Source organism: Chlorocebus sabaeus, chromosome 8 (genome assembly GCF_047675955.1).
Source record: "Chlorocebus sabaeus isolate Y175 chromosome 8, mChlSab1.0.hap1, whole genome shotgun sequence".
Classification (NCBI taxonomy): Eukaryota; Metazoa; Chordata; class Mammalia; order Primates; family Cercopithecidae; genus Chlorocebus; species Chlorocebus sabaeus.
In genome coordinates, this window is record NC_132911.1 from 144,637,138 (window position 1) to 144,664,010 (window position 26,873).

The 26,873-nt window shown below is 44.1% G+C and overlaps 1 protein-coding gene and 1 long non-coding RNA gene across 34 annotated transcripts in view; one reads left to right on the forward strand and one right to left on the reverse strand.

The window, feature by feature from the left end:
* Positions 1-24,069, reverse strand: part of PTK2 (protein tyrosine kinase 2) — a 355,066-nt gene extending 330,997 nt beyond the window's left edge. For 16 of the 33 annotated variants that reach the window (XR_012093771.1, XM_073018385.1, XM_073018396.1 and 13 more), the window contains exon 1: positions 23,166-23,307. The gene's annotated coding sequence lies outside the window, so the exon portion shown is untranslated. Of the gene's footprint in view, positions 1-22,910; positions 23,051-23,165; positions 23,327-24,044 lie in introns of those variants that run through there. The other 17 variants (XM_073018416.1, XM_073018415.1, XM_073018411.1 and 14 more) reach the window with 4 other exon arrangements.
* Positions 23,527-25,577, forward strand: LOC119624783 (uncharacterized). Its single transcript, XR_005240846.2, has 2 exons — positions 23,527-24,137; positions 25,344-25,577. It is a non-coding gene; the product is annotated as an uncharacterized lncRNA (long non-coding RNA).
* Positions 25,578-26,873: the final 1,296 nt, after the last annotated feature.

A 26,873-nucleotide genomic window follows, 5' to 3' on the forward strand; every position in this document is an offset into this window, starting at 1 on the left:
ACATTTTACAAAGAGGTCACCACATCTAGTCAACAGCCAGTTTTTATATGGTTCCTGGACTAAGAATGATTTTTACATTACTAAAGCACTGAGGAGGGGGGGAGGGGGAAGAAAGGAAGAAAAAACGAGAGGATATGCGATAGGTTGTATGTGTATATGTGGCCCCCAAAGACTGAAGTTTCTACTCTCCGGCCTTTAACAGGAAGTCTGCTGACCCCTGAGGCTGGGCATCACGAGGTACTTACCCTCTAGATTGTCAGAGCACGCTAAGACACAACTGCACACATCATGCTGCATGCCACAGAACTGTATCAGTACAACAAACGAATTAACTGAATGAACCAGCTCAAGAACTGGTTAAACACACAAATGGAAAGGACCTGTGCCTTTAATAGTGAAACACTATTTACGTCTGTTAAAGATACTATTAATAACATTAGCACCTTACATTTGTATACCACTCTACACAGTAACTGCACATATAACCTCAAAGGCTAAGACCATAAAAACTATACTTCATAAATAAAGACAGAAGAAAAGCACAGAAACTAACTTACCAAGTCACATGACTAAAGGCAGAGCCAATATTTGAAGTTGGGTCTGGTTTCTTAGATAAAATGCGTTTTCTCTTAAATAGACTACACAACCACAACACCTAGACACTTACACAATACCTCTCTACACAAACCACAATACCTAGACACTTCAAGTACTAATGCCTGAGATTGAGGAGACAGATAAAATTTAATTTTTGACCCACTATTTAACTCTGATAATTTTCAAGTTAATGCTACTTTCTGGGGAGAAAAAAATGAAATGGACACCCAAAATAAACACTAGGCTAAAAGGACCCAACATAACCACAAGCTAAAAATCTTCTTTCTTCCTTAACAATCAGTCCTTGAGAAAGCAACACAAAATTAAACAGCTTAATTAACAAATGCCACTGAAAGGAAAGCAGCTGCAGTCACAGCAAGAACCCCTTGCCTGTCAGCTAAGCTAAAACAAACTGGCAGTTGAGGCAGGCATTTGTCTTTAAGCTTCAGTTTTGGGTAGAACAGAATCCAAAAGTTGACAATGTACATTAACACCCCAACTTCAACCAGAAAACACACAAGTGTTTCCAGAGGCAGAAAATAAACAAAAACTCTATTAACTGTTTTAAAAGCCTAATAATCTGTTAGTCTACTTTTTTTTTCATAACTAAGGTATAAATTTGGCATAGCTGGAGTTTAAGTGACTAGGTATCTAAAAGTTTCTGAGTTGACACCAACATTTTAGCCATAGTCAATTACAATATAGGTCTATTTAAGACTACTAATTGCAAAGAATTGGTACCATATAGAACACATCTTCTGACTATAATCCAATTCTAGAAATGTCACAAGATACACTGAAAAAAAGTTCATTTGTTTGTGATTTATCAAACACTTTAAAATAAATCCTGAATCATCAAAGAAATCTTAGAATTTACAAAATATGTCTAAATATTAATCTTTATTAAATAGAACAATAAATGCTTTATGGGCCAGGTGTGGTGGCTCATGCCTGTAATTCCAGCACTTTGGGAGGCCAAGATGGGAAGTTTGCTCCAGCCCAGGAGCTAGAGACCAACTTTGGCAACATAGTGGGACCCTGTCTCTAAAGAAAATTTAAAAATTAGCCAGGTGTGGTGATGTGCACACCTGCTAGTCCCACAAACTTGGAAGGCTGAAGCAGGAGGATCGTTTGAACCTGGGAGGTCAAGTCTGCAGTGAGCAGGCTGGGAGCGGTGGCTCAAGCCTGTAATCCCAGCACTTTGGGAGGCCAAGGTGGGTGGATCACAAGGTCAGGAGATCGAGACCATCCTGGCCAACATGATGAAACCCTGTCTCTACTAAAAATACAAAAAAAACAGCTGGGCATGGTGGCGCATGCCTGTAGTCCCAGCTACTCAGGAGGCTGAGGCAGGAGAATCGCTTGCACCCAGGAAGCGGAGGTTGCAGTGAGCCAAGATAGAACCACTCCCCTCAAGCCTAGGTGACAGAGTGAGACTCTGTCCAAAAAAAAAGACTGCAGTGAGCTGTGATGGTCCAACTGGACTCCAGCCTAGGTGACAATATGAGACTCTGTCTCAAAATAATAATAATAAATGCTTTATGAACTAACTTAAAATACTTCACATCAAAACTTAACCCTTGGATAAAGAGAGAATAAACAAATCAAAACAATAAAAAGTACTAATCATAAAGGAAAAAAGAAATAAAGCTTATAATATTAAAATTAAGAACTTTAGTTCCAAAACACCTCACAGGTAAAAAAACAAACCACAAACTGGAAGAAAATATTCACAACACATAATGATAAAGGATTGCAATCTACACATAGAAAGAACAGCTACAAGTCAATTAAAAAAAAAAAAAAAGGCCAGAAACTTAATAGGTCCTTCACAGAAGACAAAACAGATAGCAAATACATTAAAAGTGGCTCAACATCATTACTAATAAGGGAAGTTCAAATTAAAGCCACAATAAGATATGACACAACCTCCAAAATGACAAAACTGAAAAAGTCAGACAAAATAAACTGCAGACAAGGATGTGGAACAACAGGAGTGACACAGTTTGGCTGTGTACCCACCCAAATCTCATCTTGAATTGTAGCTCCCACAATTCCTATGTGTTGTGGCAGGGACCGGTGGGAGGTAACTGAATCATAAGGCGGGCTCTTTCCCATGATGTTCTTGTGATAGTGAGTAAGTTTCAAGAGATGTGATGGTTTTAAAAGGGGGAGCTCCCTTACACAAGCTCTCTTGACTGCTGCCATCCATGTATGATGTGACTTTGCTCCTCCTTGCCTTCTACCATGATTGTGGGGCCTCCCCAGACATGTGGAATATAAGTCAATTAAATCTCTTTCCTTTCTAAATTACCGAGTCTCAGATATGTCTTTATCAGTAGCGTGAAAACAAACTAATACAAGGAGCCATTATATTAGTGGTGATATAAATTGGTATAACTACTTTGGGAAGCAATTTGGCAATAACTAGCCAGGCTGAAGACTGGTCAGCCCTATAACCCAGCAATCGCACTCCTAGATACATAGACCATGCACATCCATGTCTATGAGCAACAAGAGTGTTCACGTGTGTGGCAGTATTTGCAGTACAGCAAGAGACTGCAAACAATCCAAACGCCCATCAATTGTAGGCCAGATTACACAACAGTGAAAATGAATGAAAACTAACATACAGCACCTAAGTTTTAAAATCAGAGTACTAGATGGGAGGAAAAAAGAAAATCAAGTCATATAAAGACATATAGCATGATACCCTTAGTATAAAGTTTTGCTGGGTGCAGTGGCTCCCAGCACTTTGGGAGACCAGGCAGGCGGATCATGTGGTCAGGAGATCGACACCATCCTGGCTAACACGGTGAAACTCCGTCTCTACTAAAAATATAAAAAATTAGCCAGGCGTGGTGGCGGGCGCCTGTAGTCTCAGCTATTCAGGAGGCTGAGGCGGGAGAATGGCGTGAATCCGGGAGGCAGAGGTTGCAGGGAGCTGAGATCGTGCCACTGCACTCCAGCCTGTGTGCCAGAGCGAGACTCCGTCTCAAAAAAAAAAATAAATAAATAAAATAAAGTTCAAAACAGACGAAACATGAATAAATGGTAAAAACAGGTATTTGTCCTTCAAGTCGCCTGTTTGAGAGTCTTACAAGTCTACTTTTCCTCTTTCCAGCTCTAAAGCTTTTTTTTTTTTTTTTTTTTTTTGAGACAGAGTCTCACACTGTCACCCAGGTTGGTGTACAGTGGCATGATCTCGGCTCACTGCAACCTCCGCCTCCCAGGTTCAAGCGATTCTCCTGCCTCTGCCTCCCTAGTAGCCAGGATTATAGGCACCCACCACCGCCACCAGCTAATTTTTTTTTTTTTTTTTGTATCTTTAGTACAGATGGGGTTTCACTATGTTGGCCAAGCTGGTCTCAAACTCTTGGCCTCGTGATCCACCCACCTTGGCCTCCCAAAGTGCTGGGATCATAGGCATGAGCCACCGCACCCAGTCTCTAAAACTTTTCAATAAACTTCCACTCCTGCTCTGGAAAAAAAAAAAAAGGAAAAGAAAAAGAAATGGTAAAAAACAGTATCATTCAATGACCACTGTTTAAATGTCAGTGATTCAACAGGGAACAGAGAAACATTTGCCCTTATAGACTTTATGTCACTGCCAAGAGAGAAAGAAACTAAAATGTAAAATACAAACAGTAACAGATGGTGAAAAGGGCTCGAAGAGAAATGAGGTACTGAGCGTGGCGAGGGAGGATGTCTTCAGGAGGGGTGACATAAGGCTTCATTTACAGAGTGGCACCAGTGTGAGGGGTGGGAGTGGGATAGGACAGAACCTGTGGGGCAGGAGGGAAGGGGATGTGATCAGGGAACACACGTGGGCCTTTCAAGGGCATGGGAAAATCCCATTGTTGAAGCTGGGCAGGAGGTACCTAGGAGTTTGCTTTGTTATCACCCTCTACACGAGAACAGCAAACTATGACCCACAGGCCAATGTGGCTCCACTTGTTTTTGTACAACCTGCGAGCTAAAAATGGTTTTTACATTGTATATGGTTAAAGAAATTAAAACAATAATGTTTCATAGCATGTGAAAATTATAGAAAATTCCAATTTCAGTGTCTAGAAATACAGTTTTACCAGACACAGCCAGCTTATTCCTTTACATACAGCCCATGGATGCTGTAGCACTGTACAACAGAGCTCAGTACTTGTGAGAGGTCACAGGTGGCCCGCAAAACCTAGCATGTTTACTATCTAGCCCTTCACAAAGAAAGTTTGCTGGCCCCTGACCTAGGGCATAACTAGGGACTTAACCAAGGCTGACTTGGGTGTCCCTCCTCCAGGTTCTCAGAGCTCAGAGCATTCTTCATCTCTATCTTATATTTTACACATATTTTTTTGGTATCTCTTCAGTTTAATCATTTTTTGAAAAAGACTAGCATATTTCTTTGATAAATCTTGCTCTATTAAAGCTCCATGCCTCACCACCAACTCAGTTAAAAAAATAAACAAAAAAAAAAAAAAACAATGACTCAGTTAAAAACAGGCAGGTACTGCCATCAGCAACATTAAACCAATATAGCAAAGCACAGCAAGCTACAGTTTATTTTGACTCAAGCACAGTTTTAAGAAAAGAACCTTCCAACTAAAGGCTCCAAGTCTATGGAGAGTCCCCACTGCCTTGCTTAGCTCACTGGATCATTAAGATACACATTGGATCATTAAGATAGATATGCACTGGATCATTAAGATAGATATGGGGGCCAGGCACAGAGGCTCACGCCTGTAATCCCAACACTTTGGGAGGCCGAGGCAGGTGGATCACAAGGTCAGGAGTTCGAGACCAGCCTGAGCAACATGGTGAAATCCCGTCTCTACTAAAAATACAGAAATTAGCCAGACATGGTGGCTGGTGCCTGTAATTCCAGCTACTCAGGAGACTGAGGCAAAAGAATCGCTTGAACCCAGGAGGAGGAGGTTGCAGTGAGCCGAGATCGCACCACCGCACTCCAGCCTGGGCGACAAAGCAAGAGTCAATCTCAAAAAAAAAAAAAAGATAGATACAGGACAGTCAGCTGCATCACCCACTCACAGAAGAACCTTAGAAAAGCTGCAGAGCTATATTCAATTCCTTCCTTATCTTCTTTAAAGAAATGCATCATGAATTATGTCACATTTTACCAAGAGTTGTCCAATGTTAGCATATGTTTTCTTTTTTTTTTCTGAGGTGGAGTCTCGCTCTGTCGCCCAGGCTGGAGTGCAGTAGCCGGATCTCAGCTCACTGCAGGCTCCGCCTCCCAGGTTTACGCCATTCTCCTGTCTCAGCCTCCTGAGTAGCTGGGACTACAGGCACCCACCACCACGCCCAGCTAATTTTTTGCATTTTTAGTAGAGATGGGGTTTCACTGTGTTAGCCAGGATGGTCTCGATCTCCTGACCTCGTGATCTGCCCGCCTCAGCCTCCCAAAGTGCTGGGATTACAGGCGTGAGCCACCGCACCCAGCCAGCATACGTTTTCAAAAGCAAGTGCCTTCACAACTTTTAAGTATGAACCAGTACCTTTAAGAAGTTAACAATACTTATTAAATAATGACGATGGTTGAAAGTGGTAATGAATAAACAGGGAATTCACTACAACATTGTTTCTGTATATGTTTGAAAACTTCTACAAGGTTTTCAAATAGAAGCTTTGTATTTCAATTTTAGTTATTAAATACGCATTTAACAGAAAAGTCACAGAATTCTCATTTGAAAGAATTCTATCTTTCAAAATCCTTAGTACAAAATATAGTTTTCCATCATCCTTACTAGTGGCAACTAAAAAAACAAACAAATAGATGCTTATTTTAAAATCTAGGCTGGGCACAGTGGCTCACGTCTGCAATCCCAGCACTATGGGAGGCCAAGGCAGGCAGATCACCTGAGGTCAGGAGTTCGAGACCAGCCTGGCCAATATAGCGAAACCCTGTCTCTACTAAAAATGTAAAAATGAGCCACGCATGGTGGCAGGTGCCTGTAATCCCAGCTACTCGGGAGGCTGAGGCAGAAGAATCGCTTGAACCCAGGAGTTGGAGGTTGCAGTGAGCTGACATCACACCACTGCACTTCAGCCTGGGCAACAGGGTGAGACTCCGTCTCAAAAAAAAAACTTTGTTAAGGCTTTCATCAATGATCTGAGAAAGTGAAAAGACATTCACCTAAAGGAATACTATGTAGTTGTATTATCTTAAAGTTTTCCAAGTCCTTGTTGAAGCCCCAGTACAAACACCTACTTCTCTAATTTAATGTGTAAGAAAAGCATTATAACTGGTAAACTTGTACATGTGCCTGCCAGTCTTTATGAAGACGGATGGTGTATTCCTCCAGTACAAGAAGGCTGGTTCATCACTCTCCTAGAGGGAGGGAAGTGAAGGAAGGAGGGAGGGAAGGAGGGAGGGAAGGAAGGGAGGGAGGGAGGGGAGGGAGGGAGGGAGGGAGGGAGGGAGGGAGGAAGGAAGGAAGGAAGGAAGGAAGGAAGGAAGGAAGGAAGGAAGGAAGGAAGGAAGGAAGGTTGGTTGAGGCTCTTGTACAGAGCCTAAACCACAGCTTAACTTACTGACTTACCTGAACCCTTCCTCCTCCTAGAGTAATAGACAATAAGGCAATGACTCCACTCAACATCCCCGGAGTTCCTTGAAATGTGCCCAGGAACTACCAGGCACGAATCTAGTACACGGTTAAGTTGGCAGAAAGGGACAGCTGGGACTACCTCAAGCATGTCCTCTGACCCTAACAACTGTGGACACATACTCAAAAGATTGGTACTCTGTGAGCTAGAACAAGAGATCCCAATACAACCGTAACAACATTATATTACCACTTAATAGGAAATACCGTGTGAATGGACAGAATAGCCTGACATAGCTTTTCCTTTTATATCTTCTTTTTTTATTTTTTTATTTTTGTGAGACAGGTTTCAGTCTGTCACTCAGGCTGGAGTGCAATGGCATGATTATAACTCACTGCAGCCTCAACCTCCCGGGCTCAAGTAATCCTCCCACCTCAGCCTCCTGAGTACCTGGGACTACAGGCATGCACCGCTATGCTCAACTAATTTTGTTAAATTTCTGTAGGGACAAGGTCTCACAATGTTCCCCAGGGTAGTCTCAAACTCCTGGACTCAACTGATCCTCCTGCCCAGGCCTCCTGAAGTGCTGGAATTATAGGCATTGAGTCACTGTGCCCGGCCTCATGACATTTTTTAAAATCTGTGGTTTCAGCTACCTCTCTTGATACCAGAAATCAAATTTAAGATGCTTCAAACCAATCTCCACATGGTTCTCACCAACATCCAGGCTTTTGCCCATGATTTCTTCTCCCTAGAACCTTTTCCCCCATCCTTCCCCTCTCCACTTGGCTAATTCCTATTGTTCTCTCAAGAGTGGGTGCTGTGACACCCCTGCCAGAACCCCATAGTGCCCTGCAACTTTGCACAGCACTATGATTGCCTAAGGGCAGGGACGGCAGGGCAGGTGCAGTGGGAGACACTGGGTCTAAGACACAGATCAACATATAATAAATGCTTTCACAAAATTTCTCAGTTAAAACTGACAGATATTTGTAAGTTAAAATATCAATACTTAATAGTTATCTACTCAGTGTGCCACAGATTCACATTTCACCACCTAAACCAGTCTAAGAATCTACATTGTACCTTAGGGATAGATTTCACAGTAAGTCTATTAAAGGAGCGCAATCATCTGTCTAGCTATATAGATTCCAAAAAATTCAAACTTCAAACAGCAAGGATACCCATATTAGCGGTTTTCAAATGCAGATCCACATATCAGTGCAAGTCCCTGATGAGGTTTTCATAGTCGAGCCATATCTATCCACTAGAACCTTCTGCAATGATGAAAATGTTCTATACCAGCGCTGCCCAATGTGGTAGCCACTAGCCACATATGGCTAATGAGCACTTGAAGTGGGACTAGCATAACTGAGGAATGGGCCTTTCAACTTCGCTTAACTGTAATTAATTTCAATTTAATTGGCCATTTGTAGCTAGTGGTTACCATATCAGACATCAGGTTCAGGTCTAGACTCTGGAGTGAAATAAAAAAAACGTGTCTTGGCTTCTTAATTTCAGGCAATGTCATTTGGTCCAACACTTCTCCTGAAAAAGACTAAACGATGGACAGACTATTTTTCTAATCTTAAAAGCAACCAGAATCTGACAGGACAAGAAATAACAGGCAAAAATTAAAGGGAAACCAGGAAGCCAAAGAGATAAGCACAGAAACCACCTCTGCCCTCAGGGCACTTGCTAATTCTGAAAAGTCTCAACTTTCATTTTTATGACAGTGCAGAGAGGGGAGACAGGAATAAAAGACTGGGTCCTCCAAAGCATATAACCCAAAACCCCACTACAATAAGCAAGAACCCAAAAGGCTACACACCTCCAGAGAGTAAACCGGTAATGAACCAACTATCCAGCAGAACTAGATCTATGAGGGGTCCAAACAATCTCAAGCCTTGAATTTGGTTTAAGGAGATCCCAGACTGGCTGACACAAAAATAAGTGTTCTCTGGAGGAAGCGACCTTGATTCCAGGCCTCAAAAGAATCCTACAAATCACCTGCATCCAAATCTTATACCATAAACAAAAATTAAATCATAAACCTAAATGTAAAATCTAAAACTTCTAGGAGAAAAAAAAAATCAGAAAAACCTTTGTGGTCTAGGATTAACCAACTCTTAATTGCTTTCTATTGATAATAACTTTCAACCAATTACACATACACAAAAACACAACCCATAAAGCAACAAACTCATAAATGGGACAGTATCAAAATGTATAACTTAAGCTTTTCAAGGCACTGTTAAGAAAATGAAAAAGCCATCCATAACCTGGGAGAAAAGTATAGTATGTATCTGATAAACAATTTGTATCCAGAATATATAGAGAACTCTCAAAATCCAAAAAAATGGAGGAAAAAAACAGTCTTTTTTTTTTTTTTTTTCAATTTTCTAAGACAAGAGTCTCACTCTGTCGCCCAGGCTGGAGTGCAGTGGCGGGATCTTGGCTGATTGCAACCTCCGCCACCCAGGTTCAAGCAATTCTCCTGTCTCAGCCTCCTGAGTAGCTGGGATTACAAGCGTCCACCACCATGCCCAGCTAATTTTTGTATTTTTAGTAGAGATGAGGTTTCGTCATGTTGGCCAGGCTGGTCTCCAACTCTTGACCTCAAGTGATCCACCCGCCTTTGCCTCCCAAAAGTGCTGGGATTATAGGCGTGAGCCACAGTGCCCAGCCAACAACTTTAAAATGCACAAAAGATTTAAACACTTCTTCAGAGATATACGGATGGCAAATAACCATACAAGAAGATGCTCAACACTATCAGTCATTTGGGAAACGCAAATTAAAACCACAATGAAATTCCATTACACAACGAATTAAAATGGCTACAATGTACAAGACTGACAATATCAAGTGTTGCCCTAATGATGTAGAGCAACCAGAACTCTCATCCACTGCTGGTGGGAATGCAAAATGGTACAACTCTAGAAGACAGTTTGGCACTTGAAGAATTTCAACAGGCCAGGTGACGTGGCTCGCTCCTATAACCCCAGCAGTTTAGAATGCCAAGACTGGAGGATTGCTTGAACACAGGAGTTTGACACCAGCCTGCGAAACATGATTAGACCTCATCTCTACAAAAATGTTTTCTTAATTAGCCATGTGTGATGGTTGAGTGCCTGTAGTTCCAGCTACTCCAATGACTGAGGTCAGAGGATCACTTGAGCCTGGGAGGCTGAGGCTGCAGTGAGCCATGACTGCACCACTGCACTCCAGCCTGGACAACAGAGTGAGACCCTGTCTCAAAAAAAAAAAAAAAAAAGTTAAACATACACCTACCATATGATACAGCCATTCCAGTCCTAGTCCAACCATTCCCAAGAGATACAGAAGTCTACACCCATACAAAGCCTTGTACAAAAATATTCAGAGATCTGTAACAATCCAATTCTCCACAAACAGATGTAGACCGTCAATGTAATCCCAAACAACATCTGGAAGAATTATTTTAGAAGTTGACAAGTAATTCTAAAACATGTATCGATCTGCAAAATGTCAAGAACAGCCAAGGTACTCTTGAAGAAGAGCCAAGTAGGAAGGGTTCCACAACGCGATAAGACTTATTATAAAGCTAAAATAATTTAGACAGCTTAGTGTTTGTGGAATCAAAGAATCCAAAAACACAGAGTCTAAAAGACACACACATGGCCAGGCACAGTAGCTCACGCCTGTAATCCCAGAACTTTGGGACCAAGTCAGGCAGATCACGAGGTCAGGAGATCGAGACTCTCCTGGCTAACACGGTAAAACTCCGCCTCTACTGAAAATACAAAAAATAGCAGGGCGTGGTGGTGGGCACCGGTAGTCCCAGCTATTCGGGAGGCTGAGGCAGGAGAATGGCGTGAACCCCGGAGGCAGAGGGTGCAGTGAGCCGAAATCACGCCACTGCAATCCAACCTGGGAGACACAGCGAGACTCCGTCTCAAAAAAAAAAAAAAAAAAAAGACACACACGCATATGGACAAGTGATTTACAACAAAGGTGGCATTGCAGAAGCAGGGAAAAAGATACTCTTTTCAATAAATGGTGTTGGGATAACTAGATGTACACATACTAAAATGAAATTGATTTAATCCCTTCCTTATACTATACACCAAAATCAATTCCAAGTGAATTATAAAGATGAAATGCAAAATTATTAAACATTTAGAAAATAACAGAGGAATTAGCTCAGTCTCAGGGTAGGGGAAGACCAAAAAAAGTAGGAACTATAAAGGAAAAGACTGATAAACTTGACTATATTTAACTTAACTTCTACCAAAAAAACATCATTGAGGCTCTGCACAGTGGCTCACATTTTTAACCCCAATACTTTGGGAAGTGAAGCCGGGAGGACTGGTTGAGCTCAGGAGTTTGAGACTAGCCTGGACAACACAGGAAAACCCTATCTCTTAAAAAAAAAAAAAAAAAAAAATTAAAAATTAGCAAGCAGGGTGATATATCCGTATTCCTAGCTACTCAGGAGGCTGAGGGAGGAGGATTGCTTGAGCCCAAGAGTTGGAGTTGGCAGTGAGCTATGACTGCACCACTGCACACCAGCCTGGGAAACAAAGCAAGACCCTATCTCGAAGAAACAAACAAACAAACAAACAAAAACTACTGAGAGTCAGTGAAATGGCATGCCACAAAGTAGGAGATAGTGGCAAGATGTATAAACCAACAAAGGACTTGGATTCTGAATATATACAGAGGCTACAAATTAATGAATTAAAAAAAACAAACAAAAAAAAAACAAAAAAAACAGAAGACCTAATAGAAAAATACAGGCACTTGGCAAAACAGTAAATCCAAACGGCCCGCAAATTTATTTTAGAAAGTGCAACCTCGGCCAGGCACGGTGGCTCACACCTGTAATCCAAGCACTTCAGGAGGCTGAGGCGGGCAGATCACCTAAGGTTGGGAGTTCAAGACCAACCTGACCAACATAGAGAAACTTCATCTCTATTAAAAATACAAAATTAGCTGGGTATGATGGTGCATGCCCATAATCCCAGCTACTCGGGAGGCTAAGGCAGGAGAATCACTTGAACCCAGGGGGCGGAGGTTGCGGTGGGTCAACATTGCACCAGTGCACTCCAGCCTGGGCAACAAGAGCAAAACTCTGTCTCAAAAAAAAAAAAGTGCAACCTCATTATAATCAGAAAAAAGCTATTTAAAACCACAAGGTGATACACTAACGAAACCACCAAAAGGGGTGCAAAGGGGAGATGGGTTATAAAAGCAGAGAAGAGGACACTGTGCTGAGAAAATGGTCAATGACTGGAGCCTAACCTTTTAGTGACAAGTAACACAAGAATCATTTATTTACTAACATTTCCTGAGAAGCTACTATAGGCCAGGCACTCTTAAAAGTACAACGGTCATCGCAGAATATAACTGACTATAAGTTATAAGTTTAACTCTCCTTGACCAATTTTTTTTTTTTTTTTTTTTTTTTTGAGACAGGGTCTCCCTCTGTCACCCAGGTTGGAGTACAGTGGTGTGATCATGGCTCACTGTAGACCTGACCTCCTGGGCACAAGCAGTCCTCCCACCTCATCCTCCTAAACAGCTGGGACTATACGCATGCACCATCATACCTGGCTAATTATTATTATTATATTCTTTGGGAGAGACAAGATTTCACCATGTTGACCAGGCTAGTCTCAAACTCCTGGGCTCAAGTGATCTTCCTGCCCTGGCCTCCCAAAGTGCTGGGGTTACTGGCGTGAGTTAACATGCCAGGCCAACAAATTGTTTCAAGAAGAAATTGTTCCAGGTCAATTTTCCCACCATCTCATTTCTATTATTTCTGCTTTCATTGAGCTGCACAGTTGAAAGATCATAGTAGGAAATTCATGTGGAAACATCCTTCTCGTTGTTTTTAGATTACATTAATTTTGCTCATCCCTACTTTTCTTCTCTAACTTGTTAACTTTCATGTACTTAAATACCCTTTACAACAGACTATACAACAAAGTCATTTAGTCTTTCTAATTGACTCCCTTCAGACATTTGATCTTTTCTGAAACGCTTTACAAGGCTTTCATGTATCTAAATTCCTCAACTATCAACACGCTGAAAATCCACAGAATAGACGGGAGACTCTTTCATTCCTTACATTATTTACTGACCACCTATAATGGTATTATGATCACACTGTGGGGGACTCAAAGATACCTAACAGATAATACAGAAGCCTCATCTCTGAGCTCACAACATTCTGTCTGCCAAGTTATGTGTCTAATTCTGCATAAGATATAACAGATTTAAGGGACATCACCAACTTCATCGTTGTGGATTGTTTAATTTTTATTTAAGCTTTTCTTAGGAGAAAAGGGCAAAAGGCAAAAGAATGTATTAAATTTAGGCAATAATTCAATACCAGGAATAAAAATCAATTTACATAATACAGCTTCATTAATTACCCCAAGACTTGGCAATCACCCTGACTCTATTATATGTTAGCCAATTTTTTAGCACCAAAACAAAACCACCAGGGAGCTTGTGCCTTAAGCACCAACATGTACACACACTCTACTGACATTTGCCAAAAGCCACAAGTCCAGGAGCCATACAAACTGCTATTTCAAAGTAAAATTGTTCATTCAAATTCCAAACCAAGATTTAAAATAATTAATCAGTCTCAGCATAAAACATTCAAAATCTTAAAAAAAGTTGTGAGATCTTCCCAAGATTTTGAAAATCCTAAAAAACACATTTAGATTCCTGAAGTGAGGGCAATCTCCTTAGCAAATCTAAGTGGCCAAGAAGATACCACACACATACCTCAAATTAAGACTAATTTTTGCCTCCTATGACTTGCATTTCTTTCAAAATACCCTAAAGCAGCGGTTCACAAACGTTAACATGCATCAAAGCACCAAGACAGCAAGTTTACAAAGCTTGCGAAGCCAGGCATGGTGGCTCATGCCAGTAACCCCAATACTTCAGAAGGCCAAAGCGGGAGGACTGCTTGAGCCCAGGAGTTCCAGACCAGCCCTGGTAACATGGTGAATCCCCGTCTCTACAAAATATGCAAAAATTAGCTAGGCATAGTGGCATGCACCTGTAGTCCCAGCTACTCAGGAGGATCACCTGAACCTGGGAGGTCGAAGCAGCAGTGAGCGGTGATCACACCACTACACTCCAGCAAGACCCAGTCTCAAAGAAAAGCAAAAAAAATTTAAAATGAAACAAAATAGGCCAGGCACAGTGGCTCATGCCTGTAGTCTCAGCACTTTGGGAGGCAGAGTCGGGCAGATCACCTGAGGTCAAGAGTTTGAGACCAGCCTGGCCAACATGGTGAAACACCATCTCTACTAAAAATACAAAAATTAGCCTAGTGTGGTGGTGTGCGCCTGTAATCCCAGCTACTCAGGAGGCTGAGGAAGGAGAATTGCTTGAACCCGAGGCAGAGGTTGTAGTGAGCCAAGATTGCACCACTGCCCTCCAGCCTGGGCAACAGAGTGAGACTTCATCTCGGGAAAGAAAAAAAAATTAGCTGGGCGTGGTGACATACCCCTGCAGTCCCAGTTACTCGGGAGGCAGAGGCAGGAGAATTGCTTGAACCCTAGAGGTAGAGGTTGCAGTGAGCTGAGATCGCGCCACTGCACTCCAGCCTGCGGCACAGAGCGAGAATCCGTCTCAAAAACAAAACAAAATAAAAAAGCGTGCTGAACACCACTCTTAGCGTTTGATTCAAGAGGCCAGAGGTGGGGCCTCAGCACTTGCATTTCTAGCAAGTTTCTAGATGACAGTGATGCTACAAATGCTATCACTACTCTGAAAACCACTGAAAGCCCCTGGAGCTTACTGGAAAGTGTGCATGAACAGTGTGAATGAGTTACCCCCTCACACTATAGCAAGACTATAGAGGAACTCACTGAAAGGCAAACTGCAAAATCTCAGGGAGAGATTCTGTACCCAAATGTTGACTTCCAGTACCGGAGTGAATGTATTTTGAATTGTCACTTTCAAAATGTTTTATCTCAACAGCAGCACAGCAGCAAAAGACTCTGAACAAGGTCAAGGATGAGCGGTACAGTGCATAATTCACACACTTCAATATTAGGAAGATGTTTGTTCTTTTAAATGGTTTAGGGGCATAATGTTAAACCTTTGTAAAGCATCCAATTAATCCAGTTGATTAGCAAAAGATACATTAGAGCTTCTGGACAAGTAATCAAAACTTCCATCATTTTGTGTCACCTCAAACAACTTACTATGTCTTCAGAACTTAGGATGAGTCCGAATCTATTCCTACAAGATCGATTTCCAGAAAAAAAAAGTTTCAAAATTATGAAAGAGCAGAGCAGTATTTTTTTCCTGGCCCAAGTCTGAGAGTAGTAATTTAAAATACAGTAGACAAAGGTAAAAAAGATAACCCCAAGTTCTTCCCTGGTATCAAGTCCTATGTGAGTCTGAGCTCAGGTGAGCGGCTGGCCTCTGCCTCCCAAAGTGCTGGAATTACAGGCATGCACCACCGTGCCTGACCCCTATGTAATTTTTAAGTGAGGTTCTTTACCAGGGCAAACAAAATAATAGACACCTGACTGATGCAAGTAACAGTTCTCCAATAATGATTAATACACCTGGGTTCTTTCATTTACTCATTCAATAAATATTACTGTGTAAGACACTGGTGATTCAATCATGTATAAAACAAAGTTTATGCCCTCGTGGAGCTTACATTCTCACAAGACAACACACATTTCACTACAAAATATGTAACACATAAAACTGCTAAGCTCTTTCATCGGACCAGCAAAGACAAACATAGAGTGTTTTGGTCAAGAGAGACATAGACACAACAAGCACCTACAGTTCACAGCAGAATCCAATCCCAAAATGCAGGAATTTTAATAAGGAATATGAGGGCAAAAAAGAGACCCCAGGCACAGATAACCCACAAACGTGACATTTTTTTTTTTTTTTTTCCAGACAGTCTCACTATGTCACCCAGGCTGGAGTACAATGGTGCAATCTCAGCTCACTGAAGCCTCGACCTCCCAGACTCAAGTGATCCTCCCACCTCAGTTTCCCAAGTAGCTGGGACTACAGGCACACGCCACCACACTCATCTAATTTTTGCATCTCTTGTAGAGACCAAGTTGTGCCATGTTGCCCAGGCTGTTCACAAACTCCTGGGCTCAAGCGATCTGTCCACCTCGGCTCCCCAAAGTGCTGGTGATTACAGGTGTAATCACCACACCCCACCCAAATGTACGATTTTTGTCGTTTATCTGTTTCTGAAAAAAATGAATTTATAGTAAAAAAATGTATATCAGTAAGATTTAGGTAGATTTCAATTAAATACAATTTAATTAAGGATTGTAAGGAAATACTTTCACGTTCCTAAAAACATGTAAACTTTGTAGTGATGCTACTAGTGTTTTTCTGAGGCTTCCAACTGCTAAGGGGGAGGAGAGTGCCACTAAGGCAAAAACATCTACTTCCTTCTTTTGTCTATAAACCGTTTCATTAGAGTATTTGCGCAAATCAGGCTATAATTAACAGCATTTACTAAAAAGTTTTTACAAACTTAAGATTTGCAGCAACCCTGCATCGAGCAAGACTATCAGTGCCATTTATTCAACAGCATGTGCTCACTTTGTGTCTCTGTGCTACATTTTGGTAATTCTCACAATATTTCAAACTTTATTATTACATCTGTTATGGTGATCTGTGAACAGTGATCTCTTTTTATTTTTAGAGGCAGGGTCTCACTATGTTGCCCAGGCTGATCTTGAACTCCCAGCCTCAAGCAATCCTCCCCAAAACACTGGATTACAGGTGTGAGCCACTGCACCTGGCCTATGATCAGTGGTCTTCGATCTTACTACTATAGTTGTTTTGAGGGGACCATGATCTGTACCCACATGAGATACACATATACCCTATAAACATGTGCATTTCCACTATTCCACTTACTTGGCCTGTCTCTTCTGCTCTCCTCCCTCTCCTGTGGCCTGCTATTCCCTGAGATACAAAAATACTGCAATTAGAACAATTAGCAACTCTATAACAGGCCAAGGCGGGAGGATCATGGGAGGTCGGGAGTTCAAGACCAACCTGACCAATGTGGAGAAACCCCGTCTCTCCTAAAAATACAAAATTAGCCTGGTGTGGTGGTACATGCCTGTAATCCCAGTTACTCAGGAGGCTGAGTCAGGAGAATCGCTTGAACCATGAGGCAAAAGTTGTGGTGAGCTGAGATCTTGCCATTGCACTCCATCCTGGGCAACAAGAGTAAAACTCCGTCTCAAGAAAAAAAAAGGCCAGGCACGTGGCTCACTCCTATAATCCCAGCACTTTGGGAGGCCGAGGCAGGTGGACCACAAGATCAGGAGATCAAGACCATCCTGGCCAACATGATGATGAAAGCCTGCCTCAACTAAAAACACAAAAAATTAGCCAGGCGTGGCAGCACATGCCTGTAGTCCCAGCTACTCCAGAGGCTGAGGCAGGCGAATCGCTTGAACCTGGGAGGCAGAAGCTACAGTGAGCCAAGATCGCACCACTGCACTCTAACCTGGCGACAGAGCAAGACCCTGTCTTAAAAAAAAAAAAAAAAAAAAAAAAAAGGAACTCTATAACAGCCTCAAAGTGTTCAAGTGAAAGTAAGAGTCCCACCTATCTCACTTTAAATCAAAAGCTAGAAATCATTAAGCTCAGTGAGAAGAAATGTCAAAAATCAAGATAGTGCCGTACGCAGTGGTGATGCCTGTAATCCCAGCACTTTGGGAGGACAAGGCGGGCGGATTGCCTGAGCTCAGGAGTTTGAGAATGGCCTGGGCAACAAGGCGAAACCCCGTCTCTACTAAAAAAACAAAGAAAAAAAAAATAGCCAGCCATGGTGGTGCATGCCTGTAGTCTCAGCTACTCAGGAGGCAGAGGTTGCAGTGAGCCAAGATTGCACCACTGCACTCCAGCCTGGGGGACAGAGCAAGACTCTGTCTCAAAACAAATAAAAATAAATAAATTAATTAATTAATTAATTAATTAAATAAACAAGATAGGCCAAAAGTGAAGCCTCTTGTGCCAAACAGCCAAGTTGTGAATGCAAAGGAAAAGTTATTGAAGGGAATTAAAAGTGCTACTTCAGTGAACACACAAATGACAAGAGTGTAAAACAGCCCTGGCCAGGCGCAGTGGTTCACACCTGTAATCCCAGCTACTCAGGAGGCTGAGACCCCAGAGTCACTTCAACCCATGAGGCGGAGGCTGCAGTGAGCCAAGATCACGCCACTGCACTGCAGTCCAGTCTAGGTGACAGAGTGAGACTGTGTCTCAAAAAAAAATTTTTTTTTAAAGGTGAAGAAAACAGCCTTATTGTTGGTATAGAGAAAGTTTTAGTGGTCCAGATAGATCAAGCCAGCCATAACATTCCCTTGACCCAAAGCCTAATTCAGAGAAAGCTCCTATTCAATTCTGTAAATTGACATGCGGAAGCTACAGAAGAAAAGCGGAAACTAGCAGAGGTTGGTTCATGAGGTTGAAGGAAAAAAGCCATCTCCACAGCATAAAAGTGCAAGACGAAGCAGCAAGTGCTGGTGGAGAATCTGCAGCAAGTTATCTAGAAGATCTAGCTAAGATCACTGATGAAGGTGGCTACACTAAACGACACATTTTAAATGAAGAAAGAAACCACCTTCTATTGGAAGATGCCATCTAAGACTTTCATAGCCAGAGAGATGAAGCCAATGTCTGGCTTTAAAGCTTCAGAGGACAGGCTGACTCTCATTAGGGGCTAAGGCAGCTGGTGATTTCAAGTTAAACCCAATGTTAGCTTCCTATTCTGAAAATCCCAGGGTCCTTAAGAACAATGTTAATTCTACTCTGCCTCTGCGCTACAAATGGAATAACAAAGCCTGGATGACAGCACATCTGTTTACAGCACGGTTTACTGAATATTTTAAGCCCACTGTTGAGATCTACCGCTCAGAAAAATTCCTATCAAAATATTACGGTTCATTGGCAAAGTACCTGTTGCCCAAGAGCTCTGAGAGAGATGTACAAGGAGAGGAATGAAGTTTTCATGCTTGTTAACACCACATCCATTCTGCAGCCCATAGATTAGGAAGTCACTTTGACTTTTAAGTCTTAAAAGAAATATGTTTCATAAGGGTAGAGCGGCCATAGATAGTGATTCCTCTGATGGTTCTGGGCTAAGTACATCGACAACATCCTGGAAAGGATTCACCATTCTAGATGCCATTAACATTCGTGATACGACACATGGGAGGAGGTGAAAACAGCATTATGAACAGGAGTTTGGAAGACCTTGCTTCCAACTGTCATGGATAACTCTGAGGGATTCGCGTTTTCAGTAGAGAAAGTAAATGCAGATATGGTAGAAACAGCAAGAGAACTAGAATTAGAAGTGGAACCTGAAGATGTGACTGAATTGCTGCAATCTCATAATAAAACTTGAACGGATAAGGAGTTCCTTCTTAGGGATGAGGAAAGAAAGTGGTTTCCTGAAATGGAATCTACCCCTGGTGAAGATACTGTGAACACTGTTGAAATGACAACAAAGGATCTAGAATATTGCATACACTTATTGATAAAGCAATGGCAGTGTTTGGGAGTATTGAGTTCAATTTTGAAAGAAGTTCTGCTGTGGATAAAATGCTTTCAAATAGCATCACATACTCCGGAGAAATCTTTAATGAAAGGAAGAGTCAACTGATGTGGCAAACCTAATTGTTATCTTAAGAAACTGCCAGACATTTCAGTCTCCAGCAACCACCACCCTGATTTGTCAGCAGCCATCACCATTGAGGGAAGACCATCCACCAGCAAAAAGATGATGATTTGCTGAAGGTCCAGACGACTGATAGTATTTAATTAGGTCATGTACATTAGCTGGGCACAGTGACTCACACCTGCAATCCCAGCACTTTGGGAGGCCAAGGTGGGAGGATCACTTGAGCCCAGGAGTTCAAGACCAACTTGTGCAACATAGGGAGACCCCATCTCTACAAAAAATGTAAAAATCAGCTGGGAGTAGTGGTGTGCACGTATAGTGCCAGCTACTCAGGAGGCTGAGGTGGGAGGATCACTTGCGCCCAGGAGGTCCACGTTGCAGTGAGCTATGACTGCACCACTGCACTCCAGCCTGGGTGACAGAACGAGGCCTTGTCTCAAAAAAAAAGAAATGTACATTGCTTTTTTAGACATGTTACTGCACACTTACTACAGTATAGTGTAAACATAAGTTTTATATGCACTGGAAAATCAATTTGTGTGACTCATTTTATTGCAGTGGTCTAGAAACAAACCAAGATATGCCTGTACTACAGGAACTAAACTTTTCTCAGATGTTTTTCACTAGCAAAAAAGAAAAATTCACTTCAAATATGATAAAAATAGTATAACTTTTAATGTTACTGAAATTTAAAACAAGAATTGATCGAGGTCTAAATCAACATCAGTTTAGAATACCTAAACTGAAAATGTTAAATTTAAAAACTAAAATTTTATATTAACACTTTGAAATGCATCTTTTGTAACTCTTAAGATAATTTTAATTATTTTCTAAAAATTAAGACATCACAAAATACAAAGGGAAAAAGGTTTCCATAACCTTTCGAGATATGAACTAAGATCCTACCTTTCTACCTCAAATCAACGTTCAGGAAAGGACAGTTTTCAAAATTATTTTTTACATTATAGAATACAATATAAATAATTTCCTCTACAGGACCCAATCTTTTTTTTTTAAGGAGGCTAGCTTTAACAGTAGGATTTTCTTAGACAATTTCTCCAACTCCCTAAAAGAACAGACATCTATCTGACTAGCTGGAGAACATGGTTTTGAGGACTGAGGGAGTAAGTTATGTAATTTCTATCAAGAAACATGGTGCTTTTCAAAAAACATTTTAGTATAAAACGTTTTAATGATCCTTACTGCCTCCTCACAATCTGACTGCTGGATTCATGGAACTTCATTCCTAATCTAACATTATTCACTTTCAGTGAGCTTCCAGCCTCAAAGAATAAGGCTTTTTAGGTCCCATCTCCTCTCAGAGTTTGCCCCAGTATTCTTTGCCCCAAATCGTAAACACGGAGTTTTGATTTCCATGTCTTTATTTACCCAATGACTTGCTTCTTGATGCATCACCACTTAATGATGTTATGTGTCCTCCTAATCAGCGTCTACACTGAAGTCTTAGGTGATTGTGGGCGCCCTTAAAAGGAAACGTGTTTTAAATAATCTTTGCCTGTGTTCATTATTAAACTAGATTATTTGATAGTGACCTGAAATTTTTTAAAGGAAAACGTTATAATACTGACTTTGATGTCTCTGCACTTTAATAAACAAGAAGGTTCAAAGTGATGGTAGGTTCAGCCTATTTTTCCCCTCCAAGGACAACCACAAATGCAAAACACAAAGATATTGGGACAAAAACATCCTTAAAATGTTCCTTGTTTGAATGTCATAGGGCTTTTCCAATTAACTGACTAATATAACTGGATGAAAATATTACCTATACTGTACTCCAACAAAAATACGTTGAATGCTATTTACTTTTATGTGTCTTTTAACTACATCTGTGTGCTTGCATCCGACTGTTCAGAAGTTTTCAAACATGGGACAGAGTGCTCAACTCTCGAAGACATCATTTTCATTACCCGTTTCCCAAATAAAATTTAAGGTTGAGGCTCTGGTATTTCATATAGTAGTGGTCTGTTTTTCCGGCCATGAAAACGTTTACATTCTAAGTAAAAATTGCAGCGATGGTTAAGTCTTAAATAAATACAAATCTCCAAACTCTTGCACTGCCTTCAGCTTTCAGCTTGAATGTATAACCAGTTCCCATAATTACTACAATATTACTATTATCTTAGTCTCATTGCCAAAATCCCAGCTGCAGGCTAACTATGCAAGAATGAGACACTGTTGAAATGACTCGGGGGGGGGGGGGGGAACTTTACCCTCACTGAATTTAGCTACAAAATCCTGCAATTAAATGAAACCAATTCTCACACACACACACACACACACACACACACACACACACACCTTCTTCTAAGAAAGAACAGGATGCCGCTACACAAGGAACCCAGACAGAAATTCGGCACAGTTGCGCCCAAGCCACCGCGGCAGAGTCGGGCACTGGGGGCGGAGAAGAGGAGGAAACTTGGGAAGCACAAAGACTCCAGTGAGGGCTCTAGGGCTCCCGCCAAGAATCCCACGGGGCTCTATCAAACTTGAGGGTTTGCGTTCGGGCACACGGCGGGCTTGGAGCTCCGGCACCGGCAGGCCGCTCGGAGCCCACCCTTGGCTGCTCGCGGGGCCGCGCCCGGAGCCCGGTCGGGCCGTTGCGAGCCTCCCTCTCGCGTCCGGCCGAACCCTGCCGGCGTCCCCGCGATTTCCCTCTTCCTCCTCCTGCCTCTCCCCTTTTGTTTTTCAGGCATTGGGTCCGCTCCGGCGAGGGCCGGTCCGTCCTCCGCCTCTGGCCGCCCTCAGCGCCCCCCGAGCCCCGGCCTCCTCCGCTTCCTCAGGCCCCTCGGCCTCTCCGCGAGTCCGGCCATTTCGAAAGTCGCCCCCCCATCCTCCTCACGTCCCCCGGACTCCCCACGTCCCCCAGCCTTTCTGTCTTCCCCGAACCTCTTGGCCTCCCCGCGCGCCCCCGGAATCCCCGACCTCCTCAAGCCCCCGCCTCCCCACGTCCCTCAGTCGCCCAGTTTTCCCCAAGCCTCCCGACCACCCAGCGCCCCAAGCTCCCGCCTCCCAGCGCGCGCCCCCTGACCTCCTTAAGCCTCTGAGCCTCTCGGAGCCTCTCGGCCTCCGCGGGCGCCCCAACCTCCTCACGGTCACCGGCCTCCCCTCCTCCCAGAACCGGGACCGGGGGCGCGGGAGGGGCCGGTCTCCGCTGCATCCGCCCCGGGACTGGATGGGCGGCCCCGCTCTGCCCCTCCGCCCTCAGGGCCGCGGCCCAGCCCACGACCGCTGCACAGAATCAGCCCGCCCAGCCCCCGGCCCGCGCCCCGCGCCCCGCACTCACTCGGACCGCGGCTGGGCGCCGTGAGGCTAAGGCAGACGACGACGGGGCGGCGCCGGGCGACGGCAGCCGCGGTACCTCCCACGCCTCACGCCGCGGGCGCACAGCGGTCCCGGCCCGGCGGCGGCGGCTGCGGCGGCGCGGGCTCGCGCCCTCGGGGCCGTGCTGCGTCGGCGCGGGCCCGCGCGCGTGCGCGGCAGCCGGCTGAGGCGCGCGCCCTCCCTCGGCAGCGCACGCCCGGCCCCGTCTCGGTCAGGAGTTTCCGCCTCTCGAGGGGACTGGGCATGCGCGCCGGTGCCCGCGCATGCCCAGCGCGCAGTCAGGCTCCGCTCCCGTAATTTGCTCTGTGGTGACCAGGCCGGAGTTTCGGGGTGGCTCGAGGCCGCGCGCGGGCGTGGCGGCCGGACGGGGAAAGCCCTGGTCTCGGGAGTGGCCGGGGTCGCCCCGCCGAGCGGACATCCTGGGGTCCCACCTGCCGCGCTCTCAGCCAGCGGGATTAGACGGACTTCGGGAAAGCCCTCCCTGTCCCCTTCCCTGCCCCCAAATCCCTAAGGGGTCCCCTCTGGAGAACCTCCCTCCTGCGCTGCCCTGCCGCCCCGCCCCCAGAGTTGGGCACCCGCTGCGGACCCCGGGCCTTGCAGTGCACTCTCCAGGCACCACACCGACCCTAACGAGCGGTTCCTGGGCCCTATTTGCAGATAAGGAAACTGAGGTTCAGAGATTCTTTTCATGGCATTATAGCCAAGTTGGGCTGGGCCATGATTTGATTTTGGAAGATGAAAAATCATGAAAGGGACTTAGAAGTCCACTGGAGGTAGACAGGTTACCTAAATGAACGCCAGCAGGGAACGAGCCCCGCAGTCCCTCCTGAGGCCTACAGACCTGAGACGGACTCCTCCAGGCGAAGGAGGGAAGGCTCGCCCCGACACCGACCCGGGCTTCCGCGGTGTGAGCCAGTTTGTCAGCGAGGAGCTGGTTGGTTATGACTGGAACGTGCCGTAGGTGGGGTGGGGGAAATAGCAAAAGGCGAGGTTGGAGGGCTTGAAAAATGCAGACGGCTGCGCGGGGCCTTGCTTAGGTGCCTGGAGTTTATTCTTTAGGCAACAGAGAGCCTTTGGAGGGCTTTAAGCAGGAAGTGATAACTGATTTGTGTTACTTAAAAAAAAAAGTCACTCTGGCAACCTTGCGGTCGGAAATGAAACCAGAAGAACCCTCAAGGCTGCAACTTTCATTTTTATGGTGTCATTTTGATGCTAACCACAGGCCAGGAGGCAGGACAGACAGGCACCCGAGGCCTTTTTGAAAGGTGAACACCCTGAAGCCCAGAGAGGTGACACACGTCATTGCATTAGGAGCTTTAAATCAAGTAAAAATCAAGTAAAAAAGCTTTTGCTTATCAAGATTTTACCATATTTAAATGTTATGGGTTTTATTGTTCTTTAATGAGATGTATTAAGGTTGGTGTTTTTCTGGGTTTTGTTACTTTTTACTACATATAAACTTGTAAGGAATTGCCTCTCCATGCCAGCCTCCGGCCTCTGTGCGTGCTGTTTGCTCTGTCTGGAACTTCTTGCTCCTCACTTCGTTCAAGACCCTGCTTTTATGTCACCTCATTGATACCAGCCGACCACTCTGTATATAATAGGAACCACCCACTGCCCTGCCATCCTCACACACAGTCCACACTTAGTCTGTTCTGTTGTTCTCCAAAGCACCTATTGTTCACCATGGCCCAACACTGTGTTCTTGTTTATTTCTTGATTGCTCTCTCCACTAGAATCTTAGATTCATTAGAGCAAGGGCTTTGTTTTGTTCACTAATAGGTCCTGGCACACAATAAGTATTTGTCCAGTGAATGAACGAAGCTTTGGGTGATGTGAAGTGAGAGCTTGTTATTAAAAGGATAAGAAGAGCATGGGAATTAAAAGAAGGGAGTGGAGGCACAAAGGGACTGCATTAAGGATAACTTTGGGGGAAGGGGCTGCACTTAGCATGGTAGACTAAAAATGGCCATCAATTATTTGATACTTTTCCCAAGAAGAGGTGGAATTTATTCACCCCTTGAATGTGGATGGATCTTGTCACTTGCTTTGACCAATAGGATGTGTCACAAGTGACACTATACAAATTCCAAGCTTAGGCCTCAAGAGGCCCTGCTGCTTTCACTTTCCCCCTCTTCAGCCCAAGCTAGCCTCATGAGGAGGCCGTGTGGAAGAGAACTGAGCACCCTGGCCAGCAAGCTGCCATCTCCAGACATGTGAGTGAGCTGTGCTAGACCTCCCAGCCCCTGTGAAGCACTCAGCCCGCTGCAGCTACATAAGACCTGGAGAGACTGATGGAAGAACTGCCCAGCTGAACCCAGCCCAAATTGCCAAACCACGGAATTGTGAGCCAATAAAATACATGTGGTTTGAAGCCTTTAGGTTTTAAGGTAGTGTGTTACACAATATTGTTTCCTGGACTCTGCCACGATACATTTGAAACTGACGTTCTTGAAGGGCAGCTTTGATTATTATTGTGCTGAATAAAAGAAGAAAATCAGAAAAGGGTGGGAAGAAGTGATGCAAAGGAGAAGGGCAGACAGAGATACAAACGGGAAAAGGGACAAACCTAGGAAACAGTGGCTTGTCTTACCTCTTGGGCATACTTTGTGGTGTCTAAGAACTCAGGCTGAGAAGTAAGATGAACATTGGCACAGACCCAGGCTCAAGTTTAACCATTCACCAATAAACCTGTGAAGGTTGTATAATGTCTCTGAGCCTCAATTTCTCATCTGTAAAATGGAGACTCTAAAGGATGTACCTTAAAATTAGGTTGTAGAGAGGCCAGGCGTGGTGGCTCACGCCTATAATCCCAGCACTTTGGGAGGCCAAGGCGGGCAGATTACTTGAGGTCAGGAGTTCGATACCAGCCTGACTAACCACAGTGAAACCCTGTCTCTACTAAAAATACAAAAATTAGTTGGGCATGGTGGCACATGCCTGTAATCCCAGCTACTTGGGAGACTGAGGCAGGAGAATTGCTTGAACCCGGGAGGCAGAGGTTGCAGTGAGCTGAGGTTGGCCCATTGCACTCCAGCCTGGGCAAAGAAGCAAGACTCCATCTCAAAAAAAAAAAGAAAAAAGAAACGAGAACTACTACTCAGAAAAAAAAAAAAAAAGCAGCAGCAGCAGCAATGAGTCAGATAGCAGGGCTGGAACTCAAGGCTGCATCTGTCCAACTGCAAAGCCTGTGCTCCTTCCTCTCCCTAGCACAGTCTCTGATGCACTCATACCCCATACAAAAAAACAAAGCAGAGAACACAATTTGGCGTCTCCCCTTCCTGCACTGCGCCAGATGGGCTGAGCGCTGACCTTGCGTGGGAAGCGTTCAGGAAGAGCTTCCTGTGTCTTGGCAGAGCAGCTGCGCTGAGCCTGGGAGCAGTTCCCCCTTGAAAACCCCCCCACCTCCCTGGTCGGCTAAGGGCTCCCTCCCAGGAGGGGCTCACTCACGCTGGAGGAGCAGAAACACACGTTAAGGCCAGGGGTGGATGCACAGTCATGGGGGCGTGGAAGCTGATATCACAGAAGAGACGCTGAAGCCCAGGTTCCTGCCCACATCACAGCTGACCACCCTGCAGATCTGCCTGGAGAAGCTGTAATGAGAGAAAGTGAGACCCAGGGGATAGGTGCCTGGGGTACTTTTCAATCCAGTTAAATGTGCCCCTGGGAG